Source organism: Lontra canadensis, unplaced genomic scaffold (genome assembly GCF_010015895.1).
Source record: "Lontra canadensis isolate GAN:19392208 unplaced genomic scaffold, GSC_riverotter_1.0 scaffold254, whole genome shotgun sequence".
NCBI lineage: Eukaryota > Metazoa > Chordata > Mammalia > Carnivora > Mustelidae > Lontra > Lontra canadensis.
In genome coordinates, this window is record NW_022631248.1 from 299,834 (window position 1) to 315,332 (window position 15,499).

A 15,499-nucleotide genomic window follows, 5' to 3' on the forward strand; every position below is an offset into this window, starting at 1 on the left:
CAACAGGGTTAAGTAACGAAGCTAGTAAATATTGGAGCTCCCAATTCAAACCCATCTAGTTTGACTCAAAAGGGTGTGCTTACCGATTACACCTCTGCATCTCATCAAGTATTTTTACCTCTCAGGAGAGAGGAAACATAGCAAAAAGAAGCATTTATGCTTGTTGGCCCAAATTGAGTAAAAACCAAGACTTCTGGAGGTTTATATACATCACTGGGGGAGTACAATAATTTTTCCCCAGCATAGCAGAGGAAAGGACTGACTTTGCCTTCTGATCGGAAACATACATTGCTGTTTCTCACCAAGCCGAAGAATCCAAGCAAGGTTTATCTCTATTTTATTATTTAGAGACCCTTCACTATTCATCTATAATCTAATCTCGCATATTGTAGGTCTTCTGTGACTGTTGAAAGAATGAATATAAATGCGTTATGACAGTGATGCTTTGAGGCAAACTGAGCTGAATTGAGCCTTTCCAGCATGCTGGTGGGCTGACTCCAGTGGATCATTTCTATGGGCCTCTTATCAGAGGTCCCCTGAGTCTTAAAATCCAACTGCTTCCTTTAATTCAACATCTATGAGAAAACATATGGATGGGTCACATATTTTTCCAATGTCAACTACTTTTAGATTGAGAAAAGATTTTTAATGGGGTTTATTGAGTGCTGTTGTTTATCAACAATAGATGATTCACGAGTGAAACAAACATCAAAATGATTTTTAGAAAGGCAAATGAACCACACACAAAATTAAATGCCTTGATCCAAACTGCTACAAAGGACAGATATTTTCCCATTAGGACAATTTATCCTGAGTCTATAAACAGAGAGGGGCATAATTATCCATGTGTTTGCTAACAGATCTAAACCTTATGTAGCTATAAAAAGCTGGAGAGAGGAAGAAAGAGGAAATTCCCAGGAGAAGATCCCCAACCACATCAGGGCCATCAGATCTCCATAAATACAAAGCCCAGCAGTGGCACCAAGTGAAGCATGAGAAGAAACCTCAAGATTTTAACACAAGCCACGGCAATAACTTTGAATTGTCTTAAAACTAAACAATGACAATTCTTGCCAATAAACTTGCAGCTGACATATGGGCAGAGTGGTGCCTTACTGGTGTTCCAGATGTAGTTAATAGAAACATGACACCCAGAATAAAAAAGGTATTCAGTAAATGTTGATTGAATGTACAGAAGAGTGAATGAATGTCTGAACAGATGCCCAGGCTGCCTCTTTCCCCCTTTAAATGTCTGTTGGAAAGAGGTCTCTGAGGCTTCAAGCCCAAAACCCCCACTGAGGGGTTGAACAATTTGACACTGGTACTCTGGGAACAGTTGATGCAACCAGAGATGGTTTCCAACCCAAAGACGCCAATCTGTGACCCTGTTATAAATACAGAAAGGGGGACTGCAATACCTGTGAACCTTGATTCAAAAGCTCCCATTATTTATAATAGAGATTCTAAACTACTTGAAGTCCAACAGAATCAAGCACAAGTGACCAGCAGCTATTGAGCACTTACTGGATGCTGGGTTTTGTTCTGAGCCCCTTGTATATTAACTCATTAAATCCTATCCCAATCTTAAGAATATGTATCGTCCTCATCAACCTATCTTACAGGCAATGGAACTGGGCTAAAAGACTCCTTCATTAGCTCATGGTCACATGACTAGTATGTGGAGGAGCCAGAATTCAAACAAATTCCACCTGGAACCAGCACGGGTCTTAACCACTCCCCAGTGCTACCTGTCTAAGTCTTACCACCCACCACTCCTCAGCACAAAATCACTATTCCTATCAAACTCTTTATCCACAAATACTCAAAGAGCATTCTCATCTCTGCAGGACGTGTTCCCTGACCTCCCTAGCCCACTGTTACCTCTCTCTTCTGAGTGTTCACGTCACTTATTCTCCAGTGAATGCAGCTGGAACTTACCTAGCTCCTATCACATCTCTCCAACTAGATGTTAAGTCCCTTCCAGGGTAGGACAGTGTGTTGTATGGAAGTTTGGAGATATATAGCCTGTAGAAAGACCTAGATTTAAAGTCCAAATGCCATAATTATTACCCATGAGACGCTGAGGAAATCATTTAATGTTTCTTACACTCCTTTTGGAACCATATTCCTTAAAGGCTTATTGGGGAGGAGAACTTAAATGAAAAAATGTGTATGAAGTGTTGAGGATGATGCCTAATATTATAAGTCAGTGATTCTCAATCACCAGCTACTTTGGCCCCCAAGGGACATTTGGCAATGTCTGGAAATATTTCTGATAGTCATAACTGGGGGGGGGGGTGCTTCTGGCATCTGGTGGGTAGAAGCCAGTGATGCTGCTAAACATTCCACAAAGTATAGGACAGGCCATTGCAAGGAAGGATTATCTAGTCCAAAATGTGAATAGCAATAGTGCTGACATTGAGAACCCCATTATACACTATTAAAAATGTGTTAAAAATGCTTCCATTCCCTTCCCTTTCCTTATTTTTTACAGAGCTGTGCTTATGGTAGGTATTCAGTAAATCTTTGTTGAGTAAGCCTATTCATAAATGGGTAAGTGAATGTATGAATCCTAAGACATTTTACTAGTAAACATCTGACTTCAGGATGTGGTCCAGCCATGGCAGGGGTTGGGTGGGAGTTAATTAACTTAGAACCAGAACTTTCCCATATCCATGCTCAGTGAAAGGAATTCTGAAATAAATCCAAACTAATACCAGGAGCCTGTGGCCAATGAAAGTGAAGCCAAAATCAGTCCTAGAAGAGCTGAAGAACTTAAGACAAGGGCCAGCTCCTTCTTATTGGTGGCTTCCCAAATGACTTGCTATTACCCTGAAAATGTCCCCTCATATGTTTCTAATCCCTACTCCAAAGAATAATACAGCAAGAGAGCCAGAAGACCATGGAAGAATTTATTCAATCTCTCATCCCTTGTCCACCATGGAAGAATTTGTTCAATCTCTCATCCCTTGTCCACCATCCACCCCTGCAACAATCACACACAATTTGGAGTCCGACCAAATGAACTCTCATCAAGACCATGGACTGTAAAACATGGCAGAAGGAAAAAGGACACGCAGCCATTACTTGAAGCCTTCATTCAACAGGTTCAGTAGTATCGGTTGCAAGAACTAGAAATCTAAGAATAAAAGCTTACATTCCTGGATAGAGCATAAATCACATTAACAGAAACCAGAAACGAGAGAGAGGGTGAGGGAGAAGGAGAGACAGGAAGGGAAGGGCAGGGAAAGGAAGGGAAGCAAGAGGAAGCCATTCCTTTCATCTCCCATTCTCCAGACTTGGTGGCAACATTTGCTTGCATTCCATCTTCTGCAGCCAGAAAATATAAATGATTTTTGTGTAGTTGTAGATGAGAAAATTTAAAACTTTAGTCTCCAGGCTTTAAGTCTTTAAGCATCTCTGGGATATTTAATTACCTGAACTAAATTATCTGCCCAGAACTGTGAGAACAAGATAGTTTTTTTTTGTTTGTTTGTTTGTTTGTTTTTTTACCTCAGGCCCCTGAACACATCTAAACTGGGATTGTCCTCCTTCTTCTAATCACCTTCACCTGGCTAATCCCTACTCCCCTCTCTCGACTCAGCTCAGACATCACCTTCTTTAGGGATTCCCCTGCCCCTCTCCTAAACCCCTGAAGCTTTGGTAGCATTCCCACTGCCCACTCACTTGACTGCTTACCCTTCTAGGCTATAAACTCTTTTAGGATAAGGTTGTATGGCCTTGTTTAATATTTTATTTCCAGGGCCTAGCACTGAGCCTGGCACATATGGGTGCCCAACGGATATTTGCTGAATGAGTGACTATAAATCAGGAAACTTCCAAATGCATTCATCCCTGCAATTACTTACTGAGTGCCTTCTATGAACCAGAAATAGGGCTAGACAATGGGAAAACAATAATTGTCACCTTAATATTAATCACAATAACAGTAAAAACAATCACAGCATAGTTTATTGGACATTTACTATGCACGAGGCATCATGCCAAGCTCTTCTAATTTTTTTAAAATTATCCACCCAAAACCCACGTGGCAGGCACTAGCATCATTCCCATTGAACAGATGAAGAAAGATGTTGAGCACTGCTATGGACCTTGACCCTTGACCACACAGATTCTATGTGAAAGAATCTCTGACATTTATGTTCCTCAAGGTCTATTTACATGGGCCTAACCCACATCGACTAAGAAAAGGTTACTGTGCATTCACCCATGACCTTTGTTGATGTCTTGTCCCCTTGCCTACAAAGCCCCCATCCACTCTTCATACTGTCTGAAATTTATTTTAAAATATTTTGGTACCTCAAGTGATGACAATCCTAGTCTACATTTTAGAGGCCGTGAGCTAATGTTTGAAGGACACTTACTAGAGTCCAAGTTTGAAATATCACCATCTAACTCTGCAGCAGAAAGTACTGTTGTTATCAAAATGGGGGCTAGAAATATTTTTTTTTTCCCTTCTGTGGAAAGAGAGATTTTTAAGATAAGTTGGTTAGAAAGATTTGTGTAGCCCCTTCTGCCTTCCCCTGCTCAGTGACAGGAATCCAGGGAGAACCAGCTTCCTGACACCTCTGACTGGTGCTTCAGCTGTGGAACTCCATTGGTCTGGGGCTCCCCAGTTAATGGAGGATTTTGTGACTGGGCCTGACATTGAAGTCAGGTGATTCTTCTCAGAGAGGTAACCTGCTGGGAAGGGGCTCACTGGAGCACCCACCACAACAAGCTGTGGAGATGTCACCAAACATAAAAGAAGCTTGTGGGACCATTTCTGTGTGGGCTTGCTAATGCCTACTCTACGTATGGCAGGAGTCAAAGACTCGCTTTCATGGTAACCGACCACTTGGCAGTGAGGTTATCAGACCGGAAGTAGAGAGCGCTCAACCTTTCCTGATCCCTATTGATATTTGCCAAAAGAGCCTGATGGTCAGCTCAGCTCGGGTCAGGCTACAACACCCTCCTACGTGGATCTCTAGGCAAATAACCATTCATCTTTCAGCACTAAGCTCAAAAATCCTCTCTACTGTGAAGGCTGTCTTGATGAGTCGTCTCCCCTCACGAGTTCCAAGGAATCATCTAGTTGTTGAAATGGCTGCCTGCATGCAGCCGAGATCCTTCTGATAAACCCCCGTTGCTTTAGATAACCTGGGCAGTCATTTGGTCTTCTCCATCACTAATTCTCTTTTCTGCCTCATTTATCCTAGCAGTAAGAGCTTCCATTTTTTATTGCACCTCATTAATAGCTTTTCAACTTGGTTAGATTTTAGTTCTTTTATTTCTCCAGAAATAAAATTCTCTACTATCTTCCATCATTTTTTTGAGCCCAGCTAGCACCTTGATAATTGTCACTCTGAACTCTAGATCTGACATATTACCAATGTCCATACTGATTAGGTCCCTAGCTGTCGGTACTGCCTCTTGTTCTTTTTTTTTTTTGTAGTGAGTTTTTCTGCCTTATCATTTTATCCAGATAAGAATAGATGAATGAGAGAACAAAATACGTAAAGGGTGGCAAAGACCCCAGAAAAATATACACTAACCAAATCAGAAGAGACCTGAATAAAGACAATGTGGTACACACACACACACACACACACAGGCATTCTATGCAGCCATCAAAAGAAATGAAATCTTGCCATGGAACTAGAGGGTATTATGCTGAGTGAAATAAGTCAATCAGAGAAAGACAATTATCATATGATCTCACTGATATGAGGAACTGGAGAGGCAGGGCAGGGGTTGTGGGGGATAGGGAAGGAAAAAAATGAAACAAGATAGGATCAGGAGGGAGACAAACCCTAAGAGACTCTTAATCTCATGAGACAAATGAGGGTTGCTGGGGGTTAGGGGGGTAGGGATAGAGTGGCAGGGTTATGGACATTGGGGAGGGTATGTGGTATGGGGAGTGCTGTGAAAGGTGTAAGCCTGATGACTCACAGACCTGTACTCCTGGGGCAAATAATACATTATATGTTAATAATAATAAGAATAAAGATAACCTGGGCAGGTCTCTTTCTACATCCTGAAAAAGCCCAAATTTAGCAAGCGGGTTTATTTTAGAGTGTGATTTATTATGCCCAGGGACACACTAGGTACTGAGGAAACACTGATTAGCAGCACTGACCGTGGGCCCAGTGAGCTCAGAGACCACAGTGGGACAAGGAAGGGGCACCAAGCATTTAGTTACAACGCAGTATGGGGTAACTGCTAGGTCTAGGGAATTGTTACAAGTCCACCAGAGGACCTAATTAGTCCTAGAAGGCCAATGGAAGGCTTCCAGAAGTGACTGTAAGCTGAGCCCTGATGATAAGCAGACATTAGCAAGGTGAAGAATAGATTCCAGGAAGTGAAAATGGCAGGAACAGAGGACCAGAGCTGAGACAGAGATGCCATGTTCTGAGGTCTACAGAGGTTCAGCCTGGTGCCAAGTTTGGTCAGCATGGGGCCACTGTGAGGAGAACAGCAAACTGGGCAGTGACTAGAGAAGTATGGCTTTGTGGGGCAGAGGTTTGGGCTTCATGCTTGAAGGGATTTTAGCAGGAGTGCCCTGAACATATTTCCATGTTAGAATGATCATGATGGCTCCAGGGAGGAGAATATCCTAGAAGACCAGCTGGGCAGAGGCAGAGAGAGAGGTGAAGAAGCTGTCCCATGAATCCAGCCAAGAAAATATGGTGCCTATCCTGAGGGCATCTTTGGGATAAAACTCAGGCATTGCTCAACTTGCAGGCTCTCACCCACCCCCATCCCTTCCACATCTTCTCTGCCATTGCTGTCTGCAAATATATCATGCAGCAACTACCATTCCTTTCACATTTGGTTGGTCCAAAGGTTAAGTAGACTCTGCTTCTCTTCATCAAACACAAATTTTGATTCTAGTCTTCATAGCCTCCTAAATATCTCACACTGCCCTTTTCTCCCATCGTGGTCCAGTTCATCCCACCATGCTGGTCAGGCAAGACTTTACACAGGTCCCTCCCCAACAATCTTGAAAGTTTCCCAGGGGTTACCTCCCCTATGTGGAGCACCCGCTCCCTCCCATCTGATATCCTAAATCCATTTCATTATTTAAGTGAAAAAATAAAGGTCTCCCCATCTGCAAGAAGCATGCATGAACTCCAACTAACCCAGTACAGAACCCTACCCAAACATAGTCCCATTAATATGTATTCCTGTCAACTGGATATGATGGGATGGTTCTCTAGGTTTTCTCTTCAAGAACATAATACCAGATCACTGCAGATTCACTTCCTTGTCTCTACTCCCTTTCTTGTACTTGTACTCAACATCCTTCTCTGTCCTCCGCTTACCCTGTTCCCTGGACCAAAGAAATTTCTTTCAGCCCACAGAGGTCTTCACTTTGATCTACTCCTGAGAACTGGGACTTGTCAAGGATGGATCTACCTCTAGGCCTAGTCTACACGTCAGCCCTGTCAGCTGGCTTCCTAATAGTGAGCATTATGTCACCCAGAAAGGCCGACATAGACTCTTAAGTGGAATTAAAACTGGATAGTATCCCAGGGACTTTTCCTCTTCCCAGAGGCCTTCACCTACCAGGATCTGGTGTCTTTCCTTCCAAACATGTTTGTACCAATATTGCCAAATAAAACATAGAGACTCAGCTAAATTAGAATTTTAGGTGAAATGAATACTTTTTGAGTATAAATATGTCTCAAATATTGCATGGGATTTTTTATTTGCTAAATCTGACCACCCTAGTTTGTACTTGTTACTCAGGGTGGTTTTTTTTTTTTTTAAGATTTTATTTATTTATTTGAGAGAAAGAGAGAGAGATAGAGACCATGAGCAGGGGGAGAAGCAGAGAGAGAGAGGGAAAATCAGACTCCTCCCTGAACAGGGAGCCCAATGCAGGGCTTGATCCCAAGACCCCAAGATCATGACCTGAGCTGAATCAGGCAGATGCTTAACTAACTGAGCCACCCAGATGCCCCATGTTACCTAGTTTTTATAAAAACCATATCCACACTCATCAATAGATAAATAATTATCCAGGAAACAAAGCATATCTACATTATTAGAACTTGGGACTCTTGAGAAATATTCTTTGTGCTCTGTTTCTCACTCTGATGGAGGTCTTCTTATAAGGGTAGGTTTTTAATCATCTTTATAGCTCACTTGGAGTCCCTCACCTCTCAGCCCTACCTTTCTCACTTGGTTTATAATTCTCTTCCCATGATTACTCTTTGCATCATTAAGTTCAACCACTTTGACCCTTCTTTCTCTCCCAAGCAATTACCATTCAATTGAGTACTTCACCTTGACTTGCTCGGTCTTATGATGATGTATCAAAACATCTCCTCTTTACAAGGCAGTGAACCACATTAAGGAAACATGGAAGGGCTAGTAAATAGTTCCCCAATCAATTCTTCCAAATTGACCTCAGGGATCAGATTCCTTTTCCCAATTGCCTCATGCTCTCCGACTCTGGGAAATCCTTCCAGAAAAGCAACACCAGGACCTGAATCCTGGCTCTGATCTGGTTTATCATTGTTTCCCATTAGCTGGAGAAAGTTGGGAAAAGCAAAGGACCAGATAAAGCTCCAAACAGTATTCTCACAAAGGAAAGGCTGGATTCTTCTCCAGGTGCCAGGGGCCACCTCAACCATGTTGTTTACAAAAGCCATGCTATTTACACATAGTGCCACACAAAGCATATGCCTAACATCGACCCAAGAAATGGAGAGTTTAACCCATTTATAAATGCATGTTTAGGGGGAAAAGGGCATGAAGGGGAACTATGACTTTCCAGTTGTCACAGAGAGTAACTGAGATTCCAAGTAAGAAGAGACTGTAGGTGAGACTCAAAGGGATCCAGTGCAGCTGGCAAGATCTGATAAGTCATGTGTGCTCCCTGGTGGGCTGGTTAGGAAGGAAGGACATTAGTGAGATCCAGAAGGAGTTGTTAATATATCAAGAGGGGGAAACCCACTTTGAATGAGCAGGGCCACAAATGAAAAACAGCCACAGTGGTTGAGAGCCGTATCATTGCTTTTCAAGCTATTTAAAACTTCCATTAAATTATTATTATTATCATCACTTTTATCTATCACTTCATTCCCCATGAGGAAGATAAGACAGATCATTGTCACACACACACTACAGGGAAAGAAAACACCCTGAGAAGGATGACACTTCTAGAGATGAGGTTTCCTGACCTCTGGGCCAGGATGCCTCCCTTGCCTAGCAGGTATTGTTTTGTTCTATTAGGTACCAGCTGGACACTGGCCAAAAAGCCACTTTCAGACTCATCCCAGTACCTCTAGAAGAATGTGCTGGGATTTGGGACTGGGCTGTGTTGGAGTGAGCAACCCAGTGGAAAGAGGAAGGCCTGGGTTTGGATCTTGGCTCTTCCTTACCAGCGTGGGCTCTCTCATCTATAGCTGGGGATTGTGACAATTACCTCGCAGAGGTGCTGTGAGCTATGAAATGAGCTGATGTGTGTGGAATCCTGGCACGGAACTACAATATGCACAAACATCATTATTAACAATGGCTCTAATTGTAGGTTCAGGAATCTTACTTGCATAGAGGAGTTCAAATATGTGCAAATCCCCACTAAGATAGGGAGGAAAGGGATGGAAACTGGTAGTTTTCTTTTTTCTTTAAAGGTTTTATTTGAGAGAGAGACAGTGTGAGAGAGAACACAGCAGGTGGAGTGGCAGAGGGAAAGGGAGAGGCAGGCTCCCTGCTGAGCAGGGAACCCTATGCGGGATTTGGACCCCGAGATCATGACCTGAGTCAAAGGCAGACGCCTAACCGACTGAGCCACCCAGGCGCCAGAAACTGGTAGTTTTTCAAAGCTACCAAAAGACTTGTCGAGTTATATGTTCTTCTGAAGTGACAAGAGAAAGCTGCAAATTAATAGTGGCTCACATTTGTCAAGCACTCGCTGTGTGTCAGACCTTCACATGGATATCCTCATCTTGTCTCCCATCACCTTACAACTTAAGTATTATTCTTCTTTACTCCAATTTATGGGAAAGGAAACCTTGGTTTAGTGGGGTTAAGAAACTGCCTGATGTTCCATATTTTATAAGTGATAGGATCAGGACTCATTAAATTCATGCTCTTAAACACACGTGTAGTCCAACCAAATGATCCGTGAACACACACTTGCATGCAAGTTCATAAGGAAATACACCAAGTATTAACAGTGGTTACCCCTAGGTAGTGGGATTACGGGCGGTGTTCATTTTCTTCTTTATGCCTTATTGAATTGAATATGTACTGCTTTTACCATTTTACCATTTAAGGTTTTCATTTTGATAACAAATACAAACTTTAAAAAATAAACCAGACTGAGGACACATGTGGGGAGAGGAACGATATAAATAGGCATGACATTTTCAAGGACCACTGTATTAAACTTTCAATTTTTTCTTTCAATCCAAAAAACCTTCACAGAAAAAAAATGAACTTCATTAAAATAAAAATTATATTCCTCTCCTGCCACCGGAAAGCTCAGATTCCATCAGTCCTCTCAAGCAGATCTGAGTTCTAAATCTTAAATCTGCTCATGGCTTGAGCATCAATATTAAACCAAAGATTTTACAATTACTTATAACATCACCAACAAGCTCTTATTATTTTTTTTAAACTACATTTTCCCTTTGCATTACTACTTGTAACTTATGAGCAAACCCCTTTCTCTTCTCTGGTCATTATCAAGTGATACAATCATGATAGATCAGCAAAGCAAACATTCCTCTTACTATTTGCTTTGAACTTCAAAGTCTTCTTCAAGGAGAACTGTGAATGTAAATAAGATTCAGTACACCCAGTAAACAGAGCTAGCCTTTAACGATGACCTCCGTGGGAGAGTAAGGAATTGAAAGCAAATCAAAGGAACTCAAAAAATGATGACTTTTTCCTCTTTTTCTTCTTTTGGCCATAGTGCATGAGAAGCATGAGAGAGTCACCTATTCTCCAGAGCTGGGGCCCCAGTTCCTTCCTGGAGAGCGCTGCTGGGGTCCCCTAGGCCATATGATCTGGGAGGATGAGAAGGAAGTGTGCTGAGAAGCCAAGAAGAAGGCTGAGGGAGATGGAGGCTGTGTCCTCCCTTCTGTTCCACTGGAGCTTGCTTATAAAATGAGGCTAAGAGGCTCTCACAGGAGCAAAGAGTTTGGAGTTCAACTAAGCAAGGTGTCCAGATTGCGTTCACAGACCTGACTTCCTGGGAATGCCCAGACTTGGAACTATCTGGAATTATAGTGGCTGGGCTAGATACATGAAGGTGGCAGGGAGGTAGGACAGCCAAATTTGCATCAACACCAGACTACTACATCAGTGAAAAACCACCACTAAAAACCACGGACCTGTGAAGAAAATAGAGACAACTTGTCTGCCTAGCCTTTGTTCTCTTTAATTTCACAGAGCAACGCCTCCACATAAGTTTTCGAGAACTTACCTGTGCATTTGCATGACTGTTTACCTCTTTGAATTCTGGTGATTTTCAAAGTGGAAAAGTGGGATTACTGATCAAAGTCTTCTAGACTCTGATTCCAGACACCTGAGACCCTCTGTGTTGACAGGGCCACATGTTCATGCAAATCGCTCTGGTTCGCATTTCCAGCTCCACAGGTTTCCAGAGTCTAAAATATACCCACAGTCCATAAAGTCTGGAAATACAAAATATTATTTTTAGTATTTTCTTTTTTATAGATTGAAGATGGCCTTGACAGAATTTTGTGCATTTTATCCATGTTTCCAGAATTCACAGACACCATATGTATATATATTTTTTCCCTCACCCTCTCTTTTTTTAAGCCTTTCTTCCTCTCTTCTTTAGTCTTGACTCATGACTCGCTTTATTTTGAGCTACTGTATCAGTCAGGGTTCGATCAGAGAAGCAGAACCATCAGGACCCATACATAACACAGGATTTGTGATAGGGATTTGACAACACAACTGTGGGAGCCGGTTTGACAGTTTATGTACTCAGAAGGCTGTTGCTTCTCTGAGACTCGGCCTGAAACCAGCAGGGCAGGTGACCCAGAAGGAAATACTCAAGTAACATGGGGGGGGAGCCAGGGCCCACAGAAACACTTAAGGAAGAACTAGAACCCAAGAGAAGAGACAGGAGCCTGCCTCCCTGCCTCACCCTCCAACTCAGATGATCTCGCTGACCTGCTTTAGAGCTGAACATTCTTCTGGACCAGGCACCCGGGGAGCTGGAGGAGGAGACCAGGGGCGGGAGGAACCACATTCCCTGCCCTGGCCTGGGGGTTAGGGAGCTGAGGGAGGAAGCCCGGAGGAGTCGGGATGCTGTACCATTCCAAAAAGGCAAATTACCAGGGTGGTGCCCAGTGCTCTTTACCAGTCTTCTGAGTGCACACATGCACACATACATCCCAAATCCCATGCCAAGGCCTCTCATGGCCCACACTAATGCAGAACTCTGCAAGGAAGACTTTTGTTGACTTAGTTAAGTCAACCCAAAACAAATCCACTATCACCTCCACTTCGAACTCAGATTCTCTGGGCATCAGCCCCACAGTGAAGCTGTGAACGTTTTATCTCCAAATTGGTATAGAGTAGGAATTGGCAAACCTTTTCTGTAAAGGGCCAGAGAGTAAGTATTTTAGGCTTTGTGGGCCACATATGGTATCTGTCTCATTCTCTTCACGACCTTTTAAAAATGTAAAATTCATCCTCAGCTGACAGGCAAGAGTTTGCTGTTCCCTGGGAAGAGAGCCACAGCCTGAGAGTCTGGAGGCCAGGCTGCTTCTCTTGGCTGCACCAAGAATTCCCTGGGACCTAGAGGGAGCCACTTCATCTAGCGGGCTTGGACGTTTGTCTGCAAAATGAGTGTTTTGGGCTAGGTCACCATCAAGAATGCACATCAAAGACACAACAGTCTGAATTTTGAGGGGAGTAAATTCTGTTTGAAAATTCAATATAGATTCTTATTATAATATAGATTATTATTATTATTAAATATAGATTCTTACTGGGAATTAATTCAAGTATGCATTTCTTCTTCTTTCAAAACTGAATGAATATATATGATATTAATAATCCTGGAGAGACTAGATAGCTTTTTCTAATGGAATTTCTAGAAGTGATCATAAAAGCCTTTGCCTACCCCTCCGTTTTTTGTCATTAGAACACCATTTTAGTAGAAGAGGTTTTAAGAGAAAGGAGGATTTAGACTGACTTGTGGAAATGTGCAGAAATCATGCTTGTTTGTTTTTGCAAAAACAATAAAATTACTACTCGTTTATGGAGAAAAGACTGAAACAAGCTTACACGAATGCCACCAGCATACTATTTTTTAAAAAAAGACTTTATGTATTTATTTGACAGACAGAGATCACAAGTAGGCAGAGCAGCAGGCAGAGAGAGAGAGAGAGAGAGGGAAGCAGGCTCCCTGTTGAGCAGAGAGCCTGGGGCGGGGCTCTGTCGCAGGACCCTGGGATCGTGACCTGAGCCGAAGGCAGAGGCCCCACCCACTGAGCCACCCAGGCACCCCCAGCATACTATTTTTTGTAAGGATACATTTCAATCTATTTCAAAACATGTAAGTTGGACTGGTAAATTGGGAACACTACCAGAGAACACCTTTTGCCAACACAGCAAATTAAAAAGCACACAACATATAATACTTCTATTTATTTTTAGGGGGACAATTATGGAAATTGCAAATCCGGATCCCCTGGGGTTTAACACCACATTCTCAGTGACTGACACTTCTGCCAGAAATAATGGGACTGACTCAGGACCAGCGACAGAAGATGCACAAACCCAAGACTTCCATTTTAAGAAGGATTAATTTATATTATTCAACAATTACTGAGCCTTCATGATGTGTTAGATGCTGTGCTGGTGAGAGATGCACACCCACTCCACCCAAGACCTTGAAGCTCTGGTTTTTGCCATTGATGGAATGTTAAATATTAGCTTTAGAAATCAGTGAAGGAGAAGATGAGCTTGTTTCTGAAACTGTCCCTAGATGAACTCTTACCACTTGGTCAGTAAGGCAGGGTCCTCGGGCTAAAAGATAAACTTTAAAAAAGATTAAATAGAGTAGTCCAGAGAAGAAAGGTATAGAAGATATTTGAGGGATAATAACTTGTAATGGTCTCTTGTGGTAATGACTGGCTCAATGACACACACCAGTGGTCACCATTCTGCTGTATTTTCTTTGGATTGTGTGTTTGCTGGAAGGAGGCAAGCATAAAAATGATATGAATTGTCTTACTCTAAATCAAACACACAGAGTTGTCTTTGTCTCAAAAGCAAGTGAGCGTTGAGTCCATCTGCCTGGACTATCAAAGGTATGAAATACCAACAGACATTTCTGAAAAGCAAATATTCCTGAAGACTTCAAGTTTTTTTGTTTTTCTTTTTGATCACGTCTTACTTAGGACAACTAATAACAGAATGAAATAAATCTCTTAAAGTTATATTTTCAAGTCATGGAACTTATTCTTTTCTCCATGAGCTGAGGCCACCCACCACCTTCTAGGCTTGAAATACCAAAATGAAAAAATCACCAGGAATGAGTACTGTAAATTCCAGGGAGCAGAAAGATGTGCGTGAAGATGTCACTATTAAGTCATAGCTTAGAGCCATTTTTCTACCTTCTATTTCTGTTGCATAGTCCAAAAGCTTTTTTGGAGGGTGTCCACAAATTCAAGAAACTTTGTCACTTCACCTTTAAGCTGATGTCTTGTCTTGAAAGCAGCTGTGTTAAATTCCAGGAACCCTTTTTAAGTAGAAGCTCTCCATTATTTTCTTTGACTGAAAAGGCATATTAGTTAAAAATGGTAGGTATTAGTATATCCTATTCCATATCTTCAAACCTGGCAGTAAGTGGGTAGCTAGCAATTGGTGGGGGGGGGCAGTTACTCCAACTGGGCACATTCATCTCCAGACCTAGGGATCACTAGAGAAATAGGCAAGGGGTAAAGGAAGACTTTTTCAGGTGTTTTCTCCTCTTGGCAACAAAACATGGCTTAGTTTCTAGTGCTTCTTGCCTCCAGAATTGTGAGAAAATTAATTTCTCTCTGTTAAGCCATTTAGTCTGTGGTTCTTGGAAGTACTGGCAAACAAGTATACTTTTTAAGGCCAAACAATATTTCATCACATGTATGTACCATATTTTATTTATCCATTCATTCATTGATAGACATCTGGGTTGTTTCCATTTTCTGGCTACTGTAAATAATGCTGCTATAAACAATGGTGTACGAGCAACTTTTTGAATCCTTGCTTTCAATTCCTTTGGGCAGGCACTTTAAAATTAGAATTTCTGGGTCATATGATAATTCTAATTTCAAAATTAAATTTAGTTTAATTTTATTGAGGAAGCACCATACTGTTTTGCATTCTTTATTTTAGTCATCACTCATGGCAAAAGGTTACAGAGAAAATATAAAACTATATATAAAAATATATAATATTTATATTATAAATTATATATAATATAAAAATATATATTCTATTATAAAAATAAAAAATA